The sequence below is a fragment of the Temnothorax nylanderi genome, unplaced genomic scaffold (assembly GCF_030848795.1).
Source record: "Temnothorax nylanderi isolate EJ_2023f unplaced genomic scaffold, tnyl_v1.0 TNYL_tig0103_pilon, whole genome shotgun sequence".
NCBI classification, from domain to species: Eukaryota; Metazoa; Arthropoda; class Insecta; order Hymenoptera; family Formicidae; genus Temnothorax; species Temnothorax nylanderi.
Window position 1 is genome coordinate 615815 of NW_027249165.1, and position 23261 is coordinate 639075.

The 23261-nt window shown below is 41.3% G+C and overlaps 1 long non-coding RNA gene across 4 annotated transcripts in view; it reads right to left on the reverse strand.

The window, feature by feature from the left end:
- LOC139775719 (uncharacterized) overlaps nucleotides 1–23261 on the reverse strand; it is an 86025-nt gene that overhangs the window by 60724 nt on the left and 2040 nt on the right. For all 4 annotated transcript variants that reach the window (XR_011718912.1, XR_011718909.1, XR_011718911.1 and 1 more), the window contains exons 2-3: nucleotides 12727–12801; nucleotides 2097–2206 (exon numbers count right to left, since the gene is read on the reverse strand). This is a non-coding gene — a long non-coding RNA (uncharacterized lncRNA). The remainder of the gene's footprint in view (nucleotides 1–2096; nucleotides 2207–12726; nucleotides 12802–23261) is intronic.

Here is a 23261-nt window from a genome sequence, read left to right on the forward strand (position 1 = left end):
CGTTAATCTAATCGCGCTCTACGAGCGGGATCGCCTACACCGGAGTGTAGCTATCTAGCGCAATCGAGCGATTCAGATCCGAACGATCCAAGTCGGAACGTAGGTCGGCAAAGAGAGAGAGAGAGAAAGAGAGAGGAGGATTGCCACAAGATGCGGGGTGATGCGGCGGGGGAGTGCGTGGAACAATGGGAACCACTGTCCGGGGCATTGCCTGGCCTGTGCCGCAACTCGCGCAGGAGATCCGATAAGATAGGGAGAGGGTCTCTGTATCGCCTCGTAGCCACCATTCATCGGCGCCATCGTCGTGGGCACCTCTTTACCCTTTTCACGGTGCGGCATATTAAAGCCATTGTGTTATCTGTCATGTCGAAGATATCCGAAGGGCCAACAGCCGGGACACGGTGCCCCGCCAAAGGAAACTAGTCGCGTCAGAGGCGTGAAAAGCATCTCGCGTGGGTGGCGCGAGGCCCCGGCACCTCTTTCGAGACCGAGGCGCCCGAAAATCGATGACTGCGCGCGGCCGATCGGAGCGCGATTGGCGAACCGGTAGAATAACACATCCGAACGATCCGACAGATATAATTATGTTTGTCCTACAATCAAGCGACGCATCTTTCATAAAAATGAACCGGTTGAGTCATCATATCGCGTCCATCTCCGACACCGATTACGTGCGCGAGACTCGTCTAATGGTCGCGCACGATACTCTTTCATCATCGGAAGTAATTGTTACCCGCGAGTGAGCCGTTTCCCTAATCGCGCTCCAGTAAGAATTGATTCCTAGGCGGCACACGTGCGCGGACGGTCTTATGAACGAGGACGAAGACGCATTGGGAGGAGCGCCTGCCCACGTGCATGCAGAGTTATCTATTCATCCGTTCGTCCACCTACCTACTTGACACCTACCCGCCTATCCGTCCATCCTAACGTCTAATGCGCTCGCGCGCTGTTACTTTCGCGCGCCCCGAATTATTGTAAAAGGCCGCGTAACACTTGCAACGAAGCTCGCGCGACCGGGTCGCTCGCCCGAGCGCGGCTGCTGTCGTGCAACAATGGCAGTGCACGCTCTGACGTTTCTCATGACGATTAATTCGCGGACAATGCGCGATTGCGCCACGACAATTAGCGACAACACTTTTGCCGGCCGGCGAGAGCGAATTGTCGGGCGAGCGCGAGCGAGATAGAGAGCGTCGCGTGAGCGCCACACGCACTCGCGCACGCAGCCACGCATGCACATATATATACGCGCTCGAGCGCGGGCGCACTCATGCGCACGCTACGCGTCCGCTCCTGTGTGCGTTTGCTTACGCTTACCTACGCCTCGCCGCTCGCGCGTGCCTACCGCGTTTTGCGTATGTAGAGCATGGGACCGCCATTGTCTATTGTTGCTCGTTTTATTATCCCCGGGTCATGGTCGCTCGCGCTGGCTCGGCTTGGCCAATCGAAATCGCGCCACCATCTAATTCTATTATTTTAAATAAGCATGCACCTTCAAATGTCTCGCAAACCTGCCGCTGTCATTTAGATCGCCAATCTCGTGGTAAAAAGAACTTGTTACAAACATTCTCAGAGATTCCCTTTCGCTTTCATATTTTAAATTCTCTAATTTCTGTGATTTATTAATAAAATCAACAGAAGCAGCATTTTTGCTTTAAATCGAATAAGCTATTATGGGATTAATGGAAAATATTTTCCATTAAAAAAACTTGTTACAAATATTCTTAGAGATTCCTTCTCGCTTTCATATTTTGGATTTTCTAATTTCTGTGATTTTGTAATAGTCAACACTGAGAAAAAATTTTTCTGCTGCACTTTAGTAAATATTAGTTTGCATACAACTGTGACTCTATTTACTAAAATTAAGAAAATTTTCCTTTTTATTAGTATCTATATTTTTCTCTCAGTGAATACACATATACTAATAAAAAGCAAAATTTTCTTCATTTTAGTAAATGGAGTCACAGTTGTATGCAAACTAATATTTACTAAAATGCAGAAATTTTTTTCTCAGTGGACAAACAACATTTTTGCTTTAAATCGAAGAAACTATTATGGGAAGCTAATGGAAAAGATTTTCCATTGAAAATTAAAATTACCTTTTGTGTCATCTGTCAACCTCGACGGACAAATTAACGAACATCTGTGTTTTTCTCATTGAGGAAATCGTCATTTATGAAAAATCATCGTCTTCTAAAAGGTTGTCTTCCTGAAAAGAAAAAGAATGAAGAAGATAAATTACTAAAAAAGTGCTGTGTTATTGTGTCGAAGTTCAAAAACGCTACATTTCAATAGCGTCTAACCGCCATTGTTATTTGGTTTGTGACTTACTTTATTCTGAATACCTACATCTTATTATACTAGATACATCCTTAATAATGGTAATGTAAATATCATTAGAAAAATAATGCATCATAGTTGAAATTGTCACTTGTTATATTTTTACAATTTATAATTTCGAGAACGTTTACCGTGGTAAATCACGTCGATTAGAAATGAAGTAGATAAATTCGCTCAAGACATGTTTATATTCACGTACATCCGACTATTACTAAGCGATATAGCATCGCTCACAAATGGTTCCCGTGACAGGAGGAGGACGACGCGCGGCAAAGGAAAGCAAGATAGAGAGGTAGAAGAAAAGAAAAAGAAGTGGAGATCCTTATAGGAAGAATAAAAGAAAAGGCGAGGGCGAAGAAGGCGTCGGAACGGTCGCCCGCAGTGCCGCTGACTATTTATCATAAGATCGATCGGTATCTCGAAACGATACCGGTCCGATCGGCGTCGTATCGATTCTTCTAAGGGCTTCAATTAACGTTATTAAAGCACCATTAATCTCCGAATCGACACGATGTACGGTATGCACGGCATGCCGCGTCCCGCTCCGACCTCCTGCGATCCTCTCCTCGCATCCGATCCCGCGGGAGGATGCACGGGTATACGGATCGATCCTCGAGCTCGATCCATTTATTCTACGATCCCCTATCGCGACCAGGTACGTGTCAAATAGCCGAGTATGCGCTCACGTTAAAGTAGAATACGTGAACATGAATTATCTAAACAATCTAAAGCATTCTTTTTCAACAGGCTATAAATCGAAATATATAATGATGTGTGATTAAAATTACATAACAGATAAATTGAGTGAAGTAAGCTGTATCCATGAAGAGTTAATATTCATATTACTGTAACGGTATTAATATTTTTTTTATTTAAAATTGTATTGTACGTGCGCGTGTATATATGTAATGTGTGTATGCTGTCGTTACGAAAAGATCGTTAAATATGTCATGTGAGATTTCATTAAGAACTACTTTACATGCGAGATACCAAAGTCCAATAGATTTGTCAGTGGCACAATCGTCTTTGCTTTCTGTCAAATTGTATTCGTCGGAACCGATAAACATTAGGAATCTCCTCCTTTTTTTTTTTTTAAGGACGTTCACCGGTTCTTGTACTAGAGAAAATCAAAATTCTATAGATTTTCTTGAAACTGTGAATATACGTTAATTTAGGTGTGCTTTATGCGTGGTATAAATTTCAGTACCTCTTACGGTATAAAAATCGAGATACTGAGCCTCCAAAGTTTCAATTTTTACCAAAATTTAGTAAAAGTTGAAACTTTGAGGCTCAGTATCTTGATTTTTTTATACCGCAAGAAGTACTGAAATTTATACCACGCATAAAGCACACCTAAATTAACGTATATTCACAGTTTCAAGAAAATCTATAGAAAATCGATTTTCTCTAGTATAAGGACCGGTAAACGTCCTTAAGTAAGAACTGTTGTTGCGCGAATGCCGTAATAGCCATGCAAGTGCCTTGAATAATTGCCATATGTCCATTACCAGGTAATACGCGAGATCGCATACGAGAGGAAAAAGTACAAAATCAGAGGCATTTTTTTGAAACCATGGTGACGGTGCGCGGTGCGGTGCGTAAATCATACTGTGAAAGTTTTACGATAGGTCGCAGCTAAGTACGCGCAGGTACCCTTGTTAGCTGGCAAATTAAAAGCACCGGCAATATAGAGGTCGTATGCAAAATCGCGTTTCACCGCGATTAAAGTGCATCTGCCGAATGCGTTTGCAGTAAATGCAGTAAAAAAATTAGACGATGGACGTCATAGATTCTGCGAAAACCACATGATTTTGTAATATAAAGTAGCATAACAATTTCTAAGAATGCAGATCTTTTTTAATAAAAAAATGTATCGAGAGTGGAATAAAAAAAATTATTTGCGGAAGCTTTTTATTATCGATTTTAACATGGATTTAGCAAATAACCTGATATTGTACAATATTTTTATTTGGAAAATAATTTAGTCTCTCATCGTTCTATTATGTTATTTATAAAATTAAGAAATATATAGGTGCTATAATCTGCTAAGCAAGTACAAGAAAGTGAAAATTCCGCTTCTGCATATTCTGCATGGATCTCGCAACGTAAAGGCAGATGATGTTTTTTCACTCGAAGCACCAATAATATGACAGCAACACGCATAAACGTCGTGTACGACTAGCTTTCGGTGTCTCTCCGGTTGTATGTAAAGTCGCGTTAAGCGCGTATATACCTACTCGCTTGGTCCGCGCTAATGAAGTAGACCAGACGCTGGGGCAAGAAGCACGGTCCATACCGCACTACCGGGGCGTGGCCGCATACATGAATACGAAAAACGTGGTCCCCGAACGAATGAGTGCACAAGGCCCGAGCGCTCTGTCGGAAATAAGGGAGTATAACGTCCCTCGGAAGGCGTCATCACGATGCGTTTGGTGAAAGTAAATCGCGCCTACGATCCCGCAGATCCCGTACGATCGTGCAAGAACCAGAAGGAGTAGCTCGAGAAAACGGCATTCATATACCGAGTCTCACATATAGCCATAATAAATTGCACGTGTATAATTTACGAGATGTATCGCGAAAATGCGGCATTCTTTGCTGCGTTGTTTTGCGCAGATTGCGCAATCGTTTTTTACGCCTTACAAACACTTAATTTGTTTATCATTAATAGACATCGGATTTTTTATTTATTTAGATTGAGGAAAAAGAGCAATTAATAACTAAGATTTTGTTATTTATGATATCCATCATATGTCTACTGCAACATATGTTAAGTATAAATATGTTGAATATTATACATAACAAAATCTTGTTATTAATTGCTCTTTTTCACCAATCTGCATAAAAAATCCCATGTCCAATCATTAATACGTATCATATTTATTTTTGCTTTTATTTATCATCGTTAAAATTGCAGCATCGACATTTAAAATGGATAATTACGTATCTCCCTAATTGAATGGATAATTGAGTTCCTCAATCAGGCTCGAGCTATCCATCTCCGTGTCCGCCTTTCCGTACATTACGAAAACACTAACACTAAGTCTAAGCATATTGTTAAGAGCGCATCGTCGCGACAAGTCGCACGGGGTATTTGTGTGCTGCGAGCCGCGAAGTTCCGTTTCCAGCGGTCCCAGCGCTAAAGAAGAAACCGCCAGCTTGTGCAGCGAAGGATGCATCTGGCGCGAGGTCCCGGCTTGTCCTTGCCGATTCCGTCGCCGGAAACGCAGCCTCTTGACCCCCCTCTCCTGGCCCCCATGTGCGCAATACTTCCGGCAAACAGGCAGATCACGTTTAGAAAGAGCTTGGATTCGTCTTGCTAAAGAAGATCGCAATGTCTAGATAAAATTGCAATTAGGCATGTGTAAACTGTGTAAAGCCTAAGCTGCTGCGAGCATAGCGATAGTAAATAACGTTAACATAATAATAATAAAATAGCATTATAAAAAAAGTTATAATTAAGTTGTACAGTCTTTGAATTAATCTTACGTATGTAAATTCTTGAAAAAAAATTTTAAATATAAAATAAATTAATTCAGTATTATTTGATAAATTAAAAAAAATGATATATTAAAAGATATTGGAAGATGATTCTACGGAAATGTTTTCAATTAATTTAATTGCATCCTCAAAGAAATGAAAATGATAAGTACATGTTAAAAATATCGCTTAATCCACATACACTGTTGTACTTGCAGCCGGATTTCGCTTCGTCTAATCGCAATTACATCGAGCATGTCCTTCGTCGGAACTTTCTTGCGATCGCGATCGCGGCACCTGCCGCGAAGTGGGGATCGATCGAGAACGAGACAGCGGGACGACGTGGAAAGGGAGACGAATCGGGGAGCAGAGAAGCGCGAGGGAGGATGTCCAAACGGAATCAGGATCGGCATGGGCAGAGAACCGTGCACTAAGCAGCCTCGTCGACATCCTGCCTTTGCCAGGATTGCGACATTGGCTCCGTGGCTCGCGCAGCACGGAAAACACACTGTGTCTCGGGAACGGAAGCAGATCTTGCGCAATCGGGCCGTCCATTGTCTTGATCCTCCGCCGCGGGGTCGACTTTGGCTTCAACATCGACATCTCTAACGCTGCGCGCCGTACCGACGTGAACATCTCGTAGCTATCGGGTCACGCTCGACCTTACCATGAAGCGTATCGATCGCATTTCGAACGAACGCGTTGCAATCGCTCGGGTCTTACGTTGATTTCGTCTCGGTGTTTCGCCATTAATTCCCTCGACCGAAATAGTCTTGGTGCATTACCTCTAAAGCAATCGTATAATTGCAATTCGCTTGCATACGGCACCAATGCACTTTTAGAACTCGCCATTGCTATTTTTCTATATTTCTCTAAAGAGTTCTTTTACTTCTTTTAATTACACATGTTGCGCTAATGTCATCTTTAAGCATAACAAGTAACCGCAATTTACGGTATCAATCAATCTCACAATTTCCGTGTAATAAAGTGCTCGGGTAATCGGGGTAATCACGATCACGGGGAACGAGATCGCGCGCTGCCGCGAGTCGAGTACGGTACGATTCTGCGTAAGTACGCAATTTTGCGAAGGACGCGTAGGCATAAGGTAACGCTCGCCAAGGAACGATTGCTACATTATTTCCTCCTCGCGCAATTTTACACTTTGCGTGGTGCACATGCGGCTGTAGCCGCGATACGCCGCGGCGCGGCGGCGTGGGTCGGGCGCCAGAAAAGCCGCGCGTGTGAAATCTATGAATCACCATCGCACCGGTCGATACGTATACACAAAGCCGACGAGTAATCCTTATAAACGCGTCTCCTCTCCAGATAATTCCGGCGAACCGGAACGCGTTTATCGCGCCGCGCCAATTACTCCGTCCGCGTGGGAGGATTATGTAAAAGGCCGGCCTCGGGAATGCACGCGATACAGGTAAAATGGGTGAAAATGTTGCACGACTACGTGCGTAAAATGGCAAAATATTCTAACGAAGTATTAACGAAAGCGCCTAATGAGCGGTTAGTATTTTCGTCACGGTCTATTGCCTTTCTAACGGATAATTGTCTGGTTTTTTTTTTCTACGATAGTTTCTATACGATCACACGATTGTTGTTCCCTGTATTTCCTGGCGATGCACTTTGATTTTTTTTTTTTTTGCGACACTTTCTCCGGTCGAAATGTGGATCCGAGTCGGCCGGCGTCGTTCCTGGAACGTGGCCGTCGCGATTAATTAAACGCGAAGTAGAGTCGCACGAGCGCACTTATCGCGAGTACAAATGGCAAGGCGGATTAAACCGACGTGCCATATTTTTTTTTAGAGCCGCTCCAAGGCAGTCGGGTGGCACGATCATAATCGAGACGAGCTTCATCCGGCAGTGCAGGTTGCTGCAGATGCGCAAGGATAAAATATTACGCGAGTGCTAGATTTAGAATGCGATAAGGAGATTGTTAATCTCCGGGACGACGTAGGAAGAGAAGACGCGTACGTTTGTATAGCGTCGTTACATCGTGTTTCTGAGTGAAATCGTGTTAAAAGTAAATGTCAAATCCCGTTTGGATGCTTGTGCAAGTAGTTGACATTGAAGTCTTAGAACATCCACAATGCAAATATCTATTTAAAAAATATACATATAATAATTTTAACTCTCTTTTCTTTCTCTCATCGGTTTCACGCATCGAATCCAGATTCCATTTCATATTAATATGTAAGCAGATCATTGTGACACCGTCACCCTTATTCATATATATATACCTATATGGATGAATGAGCATCGGATTCGCGTAAAGTATCACTGTTAACGCATGAGAGAGGAGAGGAGAATTGACCCTCTTCTTGTGCGCACACACGCATCTACATTAACCCCTATGCCACGAGATCACATTGCGGCGCAAAGACGATTCTATTTATGCGCGCAACCGACTCGGACCTGGGGTTAATACGATGATATCACTCACGGGATATACTTACCTACTACGTAAGTCGATTAGCGCAGGAAAGCCGGAGACGAGTTTTGCGGTCGAAACCGAGCACCGTGGACCGAAGTGTATCTCCCGACGTAAAGAGGGTTGGATGATGAAAACGTGAGGGACAAAACGGGTGAAACTAGTTTCCTAGCTCTTTCGCGAGATCTAGATATTTAAGCTTTTAATCCGCTGTGGAAAAAGTCTATTTCTGATACTATCTGCTACTTGTATGCATACGTATCGCGAATTAATCTGAGAAAGAGACCCTTAGCATTTATGTATGTATATTATGTGCGGTTTACATCTGGACCAAGTTCAATAAAAAAAAAAGTAATCGAATAAATTCAAGACAACGTTGACCATTTGGTATAATAGACGAGGTAAATAAGCAATATGGCAAAGGAAAAGAGTTCTTCTTTTGATTTAATTTCTTGTTATTGTAATTACAACCATTAATATAATTGTAAAATTTTACATTACGTCTAATAAAACGGATTGTTAACAAAACGGATATTTTTTTATTTTAATGTATAAATGGAGATGCAAAACCGACTTCAAGTCCGGGTGCGTAGTTTCGGTTCCGCTCTACAAAAAACCCTACAGGATCCCAAATAACTCGCAAAATAGGCAATAAAATATATCTCGCTACGTCGTAATTATACCGGCGAACCCTAAATATTTTCTCTCTCTCTCTCTCTCTCTCTCTCTCTCCGCGTCTTCCTTTCGATCTGTCGGAATGCGGCATCATACGAATCGCTCTACTTCTTCCTCCTCTCCGTCCGAAAGGCAGTGCACGCTTCGCGCGATCACTCTTTCTTCCCGCTTGCCCTTAGCCTTTTTTTTCTCTTACCTCCTCCCTTCCTCCCCGCACTGCCCGACTTGTGAATACATCTACGAGTTAACGAATTTCGAAGCGCGCGAACTGGCACCCTTCTAATCCTGTGACTAACGTCCACGTCGAGAACAGAGCCGGCGCGAGCACGCGAGGATGCGGAGCGACTAGAGGCTTAAGTCTTAGAGATCCGCAGGATCTCGACTCCAACCCTGTTTCAGAGATCCCTTCTGGGAAGGGCGCGGGATGCGCTGGACGACGTCTTTATCGTCTCGCATCCACCTCGTTTCGCTTCTCGCGCGTTAAGGTAACGACTCTAACATTTCATCGTGTAGCCGTACGTTGCTTCCACGCGCAATTATTTTGCAAAAAAAACTCTTTAACATTCTAGCTGATACTCTTTAAACACTTTATGATGTTATTAATATTAGTGATATTGTTCATGCAACATCAACATAAATCAGTCTTTGCAGAGTTATTTTTTATTCCCAACTTTCCAAGTCGTGAGTGTCTATAATGAGACTTTTAACATTTCCCTCGACTCATTATCGTTACTTTACTAGGCACAATATAGCATCATCCGAAATATTTTCATTTCACAGTGTAATGAATAGAATTCACTCACGTACTTTCTCTTACTACAGATCACTTAACAAAAGATGAATAAAAAAATCTTTTCGACTCGATAGCTCTTAATCTATTAATTTTCACAAAATTTTGTTTTGATATCTTCCATATGTGCAGAGCACTTTAACCACAATTCAAGAAAGTTGAGAAAGTAGGCATAAACTGTACCAAAAGAAAATACTGCTCCAAAATACTCTGAAGCGTAAGTAGCGTCCACTTAAAAGACACGAGCTGAACGAAAAAGCTTAATGACGTGTGACTATTATTAGTCACACATTGACAAAGCGTCGCACAGCAAGGAACGAGCTGAGGGCGTCGAGGGCGTCTCGTCGAAGAGACGCGGCGAGACGAGAGGCCGTGCCGCGTTAGCGCGTTGCTCTCTTTATTTTTCATCCTTTCTCTCTGCTTTACATACGCTACATGGTTACGGTGGGGCCATCGTCCTCCGGCCGCTGCTGCAACATTGCAACGATTATTGTGCCCTGCTACCTTCACACGGTAGCAACGCGGTAGCAACAAGCGACTTCTTTTGTGTGAGGATGCTGCGAGGATGTCTCGCGGCGACACAATGGCTCGTTTCAAGCAGCGACCGGATTTCGGAGTCCGGAGTCACTGAATGGACCATTGGACCGAAGGGCAGACACAGTTGCCAAAGCCAATGAGGTACATCACGGTAATAACGTTGCATGGGCGTTAACGTATTAGGAGCGATTTCCGTTACATTGTTGACCGTTCTTGGACGACGTTTCCGAATGGAGTCCGAGCCGATCCCTCGAACTCGCGTCATTGCCCTTGTACCGCTAAAAAATCGCCAATCGCATGTATGTAGATCCGAAATACTCTCGCTAAGAGCGTAAAGCCCGCGTTCTATGACGATTATCCAGCTCGTCTCAATGCGATTCATGTCTCACGGCCGAAAATACGGGCAAGTCACGAGGCCGACTTCCTCATAGGAACGTCTACGCTCTACGCCAATTAAACGAGCCGATATATATACTTGGCACGCAGACGCTACGTAATGGCGATTGCATTGCGCAATCTTGATTTCACTCGTGCGTAAAACTATTGTCCGTGGACGATCGGCCCTACCGCTTGGGCAAACGGGTCAGCTTCAACGCTGGCGCGCGGGTTCGCAAGGCAGTTGGTTCGCGGCGGTCGACTAAAATTCAAGGTCCCGATTCTACTTCCGCGGTCGAATTTGGTCGACAGGCGCATCCTCGGTTCTCGTTTATCCGAATTTTTTCAAGGTTGCGGCCCCATGCGAGGACGATGTTCGTCGATTTGGGAGAAACCCGTTCGCACGGTCGGTTCGCACGATAAATACGAACATCTATGGTTAACGTGGGGCCGCGTTCGTTTTAGTAATTCGCAGACTATGTCTTGAGTAGCATTCGTGTTGCGATAAGCGATTACGCAAGGTACTATATACGTATGCTACGCGGCATTCATTGCCGGGGCCGCAACAAGGAATCATTACGTGCAGCCGGGCGTTACGGATATATGGAGCGGTATTTTACCGGCGCTTTAGCGGTAACAGAATGGTCTTACTTTTTCTGTCGACTTCTTTATGATTTTGGTAATGAAAACCGGTAAAAGAAATTAATAAACGAGACAGTGCTTGAGCCGTTTTGGAAAAAGTAAATATCGCATTCAAAATTCACCAAAGAAGACATCAATGTACTCAGAAAAAACATTGTTTTTAAAGAAATAACAATTTGTTAAATAGACAATTAGAAAATTAATTTTAATTTTAGCAAATCCTACTTCTTAATAAATAAATTTTTATAGAACTTGTCTGCTTTACCGAGTTGTGTATTGTAAATATATTAAATTATTGTAGTAGTAAAAAAATACACACGAGAGGATTACGCAAACGAAACTGGATGATAAAAATGCGTAGAGATAAAGAAACGAGAGAGGAGGGATGGACGGCAAGGGGAGCCGTAAGAAAGAAGCCGAAGAAGGGAAAAAAAAGGAGATGGAGCATAAAGAAAAGGCGCGCGAGATCGCGGTAGCAATCGGCGGACCCATCATTAAAAATCAGTTAACCTTGCAATTACCGTGCGAGTCCCAGCCTATTAAGTGCGCGTAATCGGAAGAGGCTTTTTTGGAATAATCGTTCGTGTTGAGCGCATGGAGAAACGAGTTCGCGCGGGGCACCCGCCGATTATGCGACCGCTCAGCGGGAAGGAAGCGCTTTGTTTCGTAGTGAAGGCACGAAGGTAATAGCCGGAGACGAATGCCATGGCCAGTCTGTTTCGCACACATTTACAAAATACTGATGACTTTGCGCGAGCAACACTTGATAAACTCGCTCGAATCACGGCGGAAATGTCAGAAATTTCAAGGTTTCCTATAATGGCATGTCCGAAAGAAAACTTCCGATCAGCAGAAGGTGTATCTATTCCTTCTTTCTATCAAAATTTCTAAATCGATTTCATTGTAATTGATTTTCCAAGCAACTTTTTTCTTTTCTATCAATTGAAATTACGACGTTTTGATAATTTTTCAATCCAATGTTGGAAGCTTGAACGGAACAGTTATGCGAGGAAGCTTCCATTTAGCGGCCTAAGTAGTCACTTACGAGTCTATAACCCTTTCTTTACGTACGTTATTGCTTCGTTAAAGCGTCATTTTCTCCTCTCCTGATTTCCACCGTTCGAGACGGTCGGCAAAAAGCTATTTGGTAAAGTTATGTTCAACCCCGTTGCCGCTCTGCACCATATAAGATTACCGGAAGAGCCGTTTGCTCTCGATATGTTCGGCCGCTAACATCGAGAACTCGAACGGGACAGAAAACAGAGCGACGGCCGATCGGCGATGAGTGGTTACGAGTTACAGACAAGCTTGTCGGCACTTAAGTGGCGCCGAATAGGGACGCGTATAAGTACAACCTGGACTCGGTATTGATGGTGTATATACGTATATGCGAGAATCGACCGCGCCAGCAATTTCAAGGTACGAAAAGATGAGTTTAAAGTCTACTTACCCATAGCTTCGATTGGAGTGGAGAATCCGACACCTTAATCGATCCACTGACCCAACAGTCATCTCGATAACGAACCTGAAACATTAATCATAACGTATTAACTCTTAAGGCGTTAGATATACAACTACACTTATGCATGCGCGTGTGTTATTTTAGTAGTTTTAAAAAGCATAATTTTATAAGAAGATAATGCAAGCCAGAATCATATAAAAATTGAGATATTATTTAATATAGTATGCAATACTGTATCACATAATCGAGATATTATATCGACCATTTAACTTAATTGTTTAAACATATATTTATTACAAATGCTTTTAACAATTATTTAATAAGTTGTTTAATCTTTTTTTATTAATGCTTACACCTGCAACGATATCAGAATAGTGCAATTATAATTTCGCCAAAGAGATATCAGTCTTGCATGCAATCTCGATAAGAGCGATCATATCATGTCGCCCGCTTTTGTTGATGGGAAGACAGGCCGAGCGAGTTGCACGGACCAACAAAGTCGAAGTCAGCTCGTGGGCCTCGGCTGTATATGATTAATGCGACCCACTGTGGCGAACGCAATATAGAACGACGTGCCTCATTTGCATTTGCGTTTCGAGGACCACCGTGTTTGACGTCGAAAACCTCTTAACGAGGAATTATTAAGGAACAATTAAACTCTTGACGAAACTCGCGGTGTACACTGCCAACATATCTCGCATAACGAAAAACGTCCGAAGGGGATATTCAAGCGTCGTTCTTAATCGGTCTTGTGTTTTATCTGAATGTTTCCTAATGAGATGCGTTTGTTTTTCTTACGACAGTTTGACAATTGGGCAACGTGTATGTCCATGTCCAATTAATCTAAGTGAATTGATCCAATTATTTCCTGCGTAACGTATAAGCGGTGGAGAAATATATTTTATATCAAAATAATTTCTTTTACGTTGTTCTCTATTATCTAACTAGTGACTTTTTTACTATCTCTATACTAATAATAAATATAGATATTTCGTAGACATATTTCTATTTAAATGTCTATTTAAGAATTAATAAAAGAAGATATAAACTGTCGTCGAAAACCTGTTGACGAGGAATTATTAAGGAACACAATTAAACTCTTGACGAAACTCACAGTGTACACTGCCAACATCTCGCATAACGAAAAACGTCCAAAGGCGATATTCATGTCCCTTATGAAAATTCTTCAGAATTATTAAAATTGCTACTGCCAATACAGGGTTTGCAACAACGTCGCACAAGAGTGTTCCCAAATTATTACTTTATAAGAATAAGAGGTCTCGAAGGAAACTACTAACGCGCAAGCAGCGACACGTATTCGCAACCGCGTGGGCGTTTATTGGTGACCTGTTTAACACAGGCGACAGTTAGTGGATTCAATGATCGTGTAATTGTCAGCGGGAAACCGGACTACCTCTCCTTCGCTCTGCCCGCAAGCTATTTTGCAAATCTTACGATTACTCCAAGAGGCAAGATGAAGTATGAGAATTGATGGAATACCACTAAGTTCTTGTGCGCCAGTAATATCGTTTATTGTCGATTCAAATTTATGCAAAACTGTTTCATAAGCACGGCTTAGCGCGAGAGGCAAAAATACATGTCGCAATAATTCATTAAAGTTCGCATTTTTCTACGATTTTCATAAATTACAAAGAGGACCCCGTCCACTTAATGCGCGTTTCCTCAAATAATCTTAGCAATAAAACTGAGTAAATAAACTGAGAAAAATATACTCGAATCGACCATTTTATGTGACGAACACTAATAAAAAGATTTTATATCCTCGCTGAGATCTCCCTGACTAGATTACCAACTATTTCCCTGCAATATGTATTGACGATTTTCGCGTCACTCAGTAATCTCATCAAGCCATCATAAAGATGCTGCTTCTCTCAGCTGGAAACCGTTTCTCACACTTTCTTACGGCTTTCCGCGACGCGATAAGCGGCCGCCAATGGATCCGCGGAGTTGCGGATAAAAATGCTCGGCACTCGTGCGCTCAAAAGATCTTCCGCGAGAAACGATCTTCCATAGAGATTCGCGCACACCCACGCGAAGAGACACGCGCTTCCATGCAGGTGCGTGCCCACGGGTTCGCGGGGGTTAATGCGTCGAGTAATAATTAAAACGCCATTTCGCGCGCGCACGGCGCGAGAAAGGTGAGACGCGAGGCGCGATTATAAAGCCGCTGCCGCGCCTATCTCGTAACGGTTTGGTAAATGGACCTCTCTGTGGACGGTCATATTATACATATTGCGTCGTGTAGCGTCCAGTGAACGAATACGAGGAGGAAGATACGAGACGATGAGCGCGTAGATCCAGCGGAGTCGCGGCCGGCGCGCGGCGGAACGCTTCAGAGGTCGTCCGCGACCTCTCAAGAGACCCCGAGAGGTTTGCGTTTTTTCTCAGATACTAGAAACCATCGACTTTCGGTCGAGTCGGCACTCGATCTTCCGTCGGTATCGCGCGCGCGATCGGGGACAACGTTTAATAAAAAGACCGGCGGTTGTGTGTATGTATTCCGGTAATCTTAATAATGGCATCTCGACGAGATTCTCCGTAACGTCCGACACGACGCGCCGAGGAGGAAAATTTTTCAGCTCGTATCGGATCATTTTGCATGCACAGATGTATATACACGCGGGGCTGGTCATCATACGCAAGTACACATTATAAGAATGATCTCGCGCGGGCGCAAGCGCATGTCGCAATTAACACTTACGTAAGAAGGTAATTGAGAAACCGCGCGGCTGCTATCTCGTGGGCAAGATGTACCGTATCGAGGAGGTTTATAATAATTCGGTGCCGCTGCGATGATCCGCGCCTGGCACTTACATAGCGTTCACATTTAGCGTCTACGTTTAATTTCCTGACAACTGCCGCAACAACCAGCGTCCTCGCTCAACAATTGATCCTGTCACGTTTACGCGTTAAAATTTCCATAACTCACATGTGCGTTGCCTCGGTAAACGTAACCGCGTAAAACGTTTATCTCATTCTAAGCGATTTATATCGATGCGCACGTTTTCTCGTTGATAGAAAAATTACTTCTTTTTACCTTGTACTTTTTCTCTTAACGACATGATGCATTTTATGCAAGTACGTTTGCATGATAATCTGACGTTCGTTTATATGTGTACTAAAAGGATCTGAAATCATTAGGTTTGAAAAGATTAATTGACATGAGATAAGAAATGCGTGAGATAATTTAACCTTTGAATCAAGTTTCTTTTTAAACTGCAGATAAAATGAAATGTTAGTGAAGATTGGCAAAATGAAAGGATACGTCGAGAATTAATAAATCAATTTTATATTTCACAAAATATCAGGATTATAACAAAATCTTTCCACCGATACGGAATAAGCGGAGTCTCGTAATTATGAAACGTATTAAATTTAGTCACGATAGACGAGCGACAACCGCGCCTCGGCCTAATCATAGACGATTAGACGCGGTGAAGCGTTCACGAGGCATGACAAAGAACGAAGTGTCGATTCTTGCCCCTCGCCGGCAATTATTAATCGCACTTAGCGCTAATGACGACCGCGCGGCGTTCGTATATGTATGCTAATGAAGCGTTCCTCTATTTTCCATAGGGATAATATAACATTGGACGCAACAGTGATTAGCATGGCGATGCGGGTCCCGGCCGATGAGGCGATTCCTCAGGGCGGTCGAGTGGATAAGTGCAGAGGGGAATATTCTTCAATGTCGCGCCGAACCGATGAAGACCTCACTTGGGCCTCACCTGGACTTCACCTCACGGGGGTGGTGGCCGCGGGAGCCTTGACCTGCTGGCGTGCCGCCAGCTTAATCCGGCGTTTTAGCACGAGCGAGGGAAGGCTCGATCCCGGCCACTTAAATGAGCGGTCAAAGTGCGACATCCGGTTATACGTTAACCGGCGTCAAAACCGAAGAAATATTACGCCGCGCGCTGCCCTTTCATATTTTCATGCATTCTCATTTATTTTCTTGCTCGTAAGAAATTCATGGTCATCGTTAGCAAAATGAGTTTTCTATTAAATCGCCCCTTGTAAGGAGATAGAAGAAATATGTAGCAAGTTACTATAACTATATACATACTTTATTAGTAATTATATTTATTATAATTCAATATACGATTTATCAGTGCATTTCAATGTATTTCTTAAAGCGGTGCCAAGCGGTGACACGCACGTCCGAAGCATACCATACAAGTTACGTACGTAACAAGATAAATAATTAATGGCATTCTCAGTAAAACGAAACTGGAATAATTGTACACTTCAAATACCGATTAACTACGTAAATTTATCGTCCGTTATAACGTCGCGGCTCGCACGACTCGCGTTACGCGCGTGAAATTGATTTAAGATTAAATCACAGCGCGCGACTATTAGCGATAAAAAGATCGGAGATTACGAGAGACGCACTACGTTGTAAGCATTTAACCCCAAATGGCGAAACATATTTTACCTGACATTACGTTTATGTGAAAAGGCGTGGAAAACGGCAATGCGCGCACCTTGTAAATACAATAAATACTCATTATTCCACTTTTGTTATTAAAAGCTTGAGATTTTCCTAGACTATCGCGTAAAAACTTACTGCGAAATGGTTAAAGAACAGCCGGAAGCTGCATTGCCAAATATCCGCGACGATGTATTATTCGCGAGGATAGTTATTAGCAGTGACACAAGACGCAATTAACCCGCCCGGACGAATCCCTGAGTACGCGACGCACGCATCAGGCGGCCGCGGCGCATCTCTCTCTCTCTCTCTCTCTCTCTCTCTCTCTCTCTCTCTCTCTCTCTCTCTCTCTCTCTCTCTCTCTCTCTCTCTCTCTCTCTCTCTCTCTCTCTCTCTCTCTCTCTCTCTCTCTCTCTCTCTCTCTCTCTCTCTCTCTCTCTCTCTCTCTCTCTCTCTCTCTCTCTCTCTCTCTCTCTCTCTCTCTCTCTCTCTCTGTGTCTCCCAGGTGTCTCGAGGGTGAATTAATATGCGGGTGAGACGCGACGTGTGCGTGTATTAAAGATAGAGAAAAATACATAATTACGAATAAAAGTTTCAATTAACTCCCGGCTTAACGTGAGCGTCTCCGCTCCGTGATTCATAGGCCATATAACTGTGCGCATCGTAGAATGAATGTCGGCGCATACGGTGTATGCACCGTCGAAGGATGGTGCTCCTTTCACTTTGTTTTCCCGGATGCCTGACTAGATATTAACCTCCCCGACGGAGACGATCGTTCTCCCTTTGACCGCGACATCATTGCTCCGTGATAACCATCGCCTAAACTTTCGAGACCTTCTACGCTAGATAATTTCAAAGAGATTAGGTAAAGATTGATACAAAGCCGTCATCTAATTTAATTATCTAATTAAATTAAAGTAGAATATATTGTTTAAAATCCGGGGTATTCTGTATAATTACTAAAGATAAAAGCGCCATTTCAATACTTGCAAAAAGATTCGAGTAAAGTGCACTAAAAGATGGAATGAATCCTGGTCTGAGTGGCTCTCGCATTCTTCTAGCAGCACCCTTTACTAGAATTTTATCGAGACGTTCATTACCCGCTTACAAGCGTAATTCGCGCGTCTTCCAGCACCGTGTCCAGCTCTGTGGAGCCGCGCGTATGACGTTAACGAGCGACGCGACCTGTAATGGGATTACTTTGCGTAAATCACGAAACTGGCCGGTTGGTCGCGCCGCGTGTCGTATACACCTATTACGACATGCCTTCGACGACTCGCCCCCTTGACGCTTTGAGATACATCGGACGTTTAACCCCGAGGTCCGCGCCATACTGGAGGCATCCGGAATCGATCGCTCGTCTACGACGCAACACGCAAGTTCACCAGTGGCAGCTTATTGTCATACAAAATAACAGTTGCTTACAAAATTGTATATTAATCAAGTCCAAAAATAGCTTTAGACATACCAAATATTATGTAAGATCCCTCTCGTTCACTGAACTTTAATGATTTTTAAAGCGCTATTTATACTATTTATAACTGTTATTTGCTACACTGAGAAAAAAATGTTGTTAATTTGACTAAACTCGTTTAGTTGGTAGTGATTTGTTTAATGCAAATATTAATATATTTAAATCAAATATACGTGAGTAATATCAAGAAATTCTTGTCATTTGAAATAACAAGATCATTTTGTTAAATTATTTAATTCAATTAATCATAAACTTTATTGTACTAATAAAATTATAATCAATTGAAATAAGTAACAATGTTAGATGAAATAAATTCTACAGATGATAAGTTTGGTTGATTAAACATTATTTATGTTTATGTTAAATAAATAATTCTGTGAAATGGATAATCCTTGTCATGTAAATACATAAAATATTTAGTTGTTTTAAAAAGACGTAGCTATTTCATTGAAGTAAATATATTACCATAGAGAAACCTACACGGAGAATTGAAAAACATTCATCTCTGAATTTTAATAAGAGATTTTGTTGCATGAGCATAATATTTAGTTACAAGTTTGATTAAACGAAATACTTTAACTATTAATTTAATCATGTCATATGCTCTGCAGAAACATATAATTGATCAAATCTAGAGTATAGTGCAGTAGAACAAATCGAATAGAATACTTGGTGTAATTATATATGTTTTTCATGCAATTTGTTCTTCTTTAGATGAATAATAACGAGTAACTTATTTGAACTGACAATGTTTTTATCTTTACTCTGCATTTTTATATTAGTATATGTATGTCAAATAAATAGTTTTGTGAAATGGATAATCCTTGTCATGTAAATACATAAAATATTTAGTCGCTTTAAAAAGACGTAACTATTTAATTAAAGTAAATATATTGGCATAGAGAAAACTGTTTTTATGATCTTAATAAGCAGTTTTGTTGAATGAGCATAATATTTAGTTAACAAGTTTGGTTAAACGAAATACTTTAACCATTAATTTAATCATGTCATATGCTCTACAGAAACATATGATTGATCAAATCTAGAGTATAGTGCAGTAGAACAAATCAATTAGAATACTTGATGTAATTATATATTTTTTTCATTCAATTTGTTCTTCTTTAGATGAATAATAACGAGTAACTTATTCAAGAAAACCCTATTATTTAATGGAAAAGACACTATTATTTGAAGTAATATCTCCCAACCAAATAATATATTATTTTGTTACAATGAATGTGATAAGCGTTTTCACCGCTAGGCGGCTGCTAAACTCGTAAGTCAAATTCGACCAGAGACCGTATATAAGGCCCCACGGCGAAAGCGTCTATCACTCGCAGTTGTATACATCATCCATCACACGGCCACTCGAGTGATGAAGATATGACAATTATTTATTATTTATTTACTTATATATGTGGCAGTCGACCGACTGCTACATATATAAATAAATAAATAATAAATAAATATTTAAGACATTTTTTATGAAGCATAGATATTGTTTAAATGAAACAATAGTATCATTAAAGCGATAAAGAATATGTCTTTTGTTTTAAACAATTTTTTTATTTAAGACGAATATATATATTCTTTTAAAAATCAAACAATCGTAATCATTGATCGAAACATTAGTTTGTTTCGACAATAAAATTTATTAAATCCAAAGAATCCTTTTTCTCTGTGTACAACGCGAATATATGCAGTTTTATTTGGACTATATTCCTGATTTAAAGAACAATATATTTGATTGTAAGTATCAAATGTTACATTGGAAAGAATAAATGCTTTTTTCATTGAAATTAATATTTGTGACAATGAACAAAATATACTGCTTCTTCAATATTAAAAATAATCTGATTAAAATGTTATATGTTCAGGTGAAACAAATATTTCTTCCCTTTAATTAATTATTCGTGACAGTTAACGAAATAAAAACTTCATATAACGTTATATACAATTCACTGAAATGTATCTGTATTTGTACAAATTTATTATCTTGTTAGACAAACTAAATTTACCATTGAATCAAACACGTTACTATTGAATGAAATTGATGAATTTGTATACTTGACAGTATTTATATTTCAGCATAATAAATTACCGTTAAGGAAACTAAATATTTTTTTTCATACAAATAATACTATTGAATCTATTTAAATATAATATTTTTTAAATTAACAAATGTTAGCTTGACAGCCCGTGACCGCTGCATTTAGTTGAATCAAATAATATTTCTTTGAATCAACGATTTTTTTTCTCAGTGTATTGTTGACATTGCTGTCGTTCACATTTCGATTTCAGTAATGTATCGGACAATAATTTCACGGACCGGTCAAAAGCGTAGCCCACACATAGAGAAAAATAAATTAACGACTTAGCCCTAATTGCACGTTCAGATTTTTACGGGCGACCCTGTCGTACGCGCGATGCGTGCGAGATTACAAACACATTCGAGTGAAGGAGTGCGAGAGAGGGGGGAGTATATGACGTAGGGCTATAATTACTGCGCGAGCGTGCGGTAAAAAATCGGGATAAAACGGTGCCTCTATTAATTACCTATTACTTAATCGCGGTCTCTTTCTCCCACCCCCTTCGTCGAGCAAAAAGCGACAAAGGAGAAGAGTAGAGAATAGAAGCGCATTCAAGCACTTCGCATGGTGCCTTTGGCTGTCGATGAAAGGACTTATAGTTCGAAAGATCACATCTTTCTCCACGTGGACACGATTGCGCGAACACATTTTTGCCGAAACACTCGCTTTTACAAGCAATCGAGATGACTCCGTTTATATCGTGTGACCTCACCATTATGCACAACTCAATTTTTTCTTTAATTTTTTTTATATATGCCTTTTATATATACCGAGACAGCCTGTCAAATGTCGAAACTTTTGCTCCGAATTAGCCGCGATTGTATAGCTCTACAGATCTATGAATCGTCCAAGATAGTGATGGCTTCGAGACATCCGAGAGGACAGATCTGTGTATGCGAGAGTGATATTTTGAAATTGCAAAAAATAAATGAAATAAATAAATAATATAGAAGCAAAAACAAAATAGAACAGACTCAATATAAAATTAATATGATACATTATTTAACATTTCTGAAGGTTAATTATGCCGGCCTATAGAGCAGTTGATTTGCGTTCAAGAATCCAATAAAGAAGCCAAGGCAAAATAAAGAAGAACGATCGCGTAACAATATGTCAAAAAAACCCACGCATTATATCGCATACCTACATATTCGTAACGGATAAAAAAAAAGAAATATTAATGGTCCAGGCTCCATTTCCAACACGCCAGCGGATGTCGCTTCTCGTATAAATTGTCACGTTTCAAATATATTTTCCTCCACGAGCGGCTCCACACGACTTTGGACGTGTCCAGTAGGTATACGTGCACGGTAGCGGCCCGGAGATTTAAATAACCGGAGTTTACGATCACGATGCGCCCCTCCGATCTTGCGAAAGCCCACAAACGCGTATTCGCCTGCGTATATTATCCGGCAGAATTTATTGTCGCGATAAATCGCGCCCGAGGCTCACCTCAATGTTGCAAAATTTCAATTCCACGCTGATTCGGTATTCCGACGTATAGGTCCGATTTTTCATATTTATCGCCGTTGCCGAGAGAGAAGCCGAGAAGACCGGGCCACGGATTGACATTATAATCGTTCCCCGCGTGGCCTTCGTTTATAAAGCGCCGCATCGAGCGAGAATCTTACCGCGGGGCCGATCAAACGACTTTCGGAAACGTGACACGTTCGTTTCCGTCACTACTCGTCGGAGAAAGGAATAATTGTCGCCGCTCGCGCTACACTCGGGGCGTTGATTATCCCGCAACCACGTCTGACACGCGATTAAGGCGAGCCAAGTGGCAACGGGCATTTCGATGAATTTAGAAGCCGCGTCATCGTTCACGGGCCGGCAATCGATCACGCCGCGGATCACATGCGTATCGTCCTCGCCACACTCGCGATAATCTCTGCCGAAGCAAGAGAATCCTTTTCCGTCAAGGTTCTTCAATATCGCGTGTCTTTGCACACCGCTTTCAACTGCGTGATATGATGCGGCATATTTAACGTTCACCAACTGTGGGATTTAGGTTTAGTCAGCATAAATGAGTTCATCGTCGAAACTCGAATGCATTTTCGACGTTGCGTATCCAATTGCGCGAAGATCCGAGCATAACAGCATTCATATTTCATAGCGCTTGTAGTTTAACGTAAGATCTATAGTATAAAGATGTAAGATGTAATTCACGGAAAAAAAAAGGAGTCGTAAAATATGGACAACCAACATTTTTTTGCTGCGAGAGCTATGTTTTTAGCAATAGTAGCAAAAGGACTTTTGCTACTATATTGCTAAAATAGTAAAATAGTATTGCTCTCGCAGCAAAAAATGTTAGTTGTCTATATTCTACGACTAGATTTTCTACTAGCTAATTTTTTTCCACGTTTTAAAAATATTTTTATTAAAAAGTATAAAATAAAAGATTATAATAATTTGTTTTTTTTCGTCTGTAACATATTTTGTAAATTTATCAAAAAAGTTATAATTTACTGGGTTAAGACCATAAGCGAAGAATTTAGCACTATTTTAT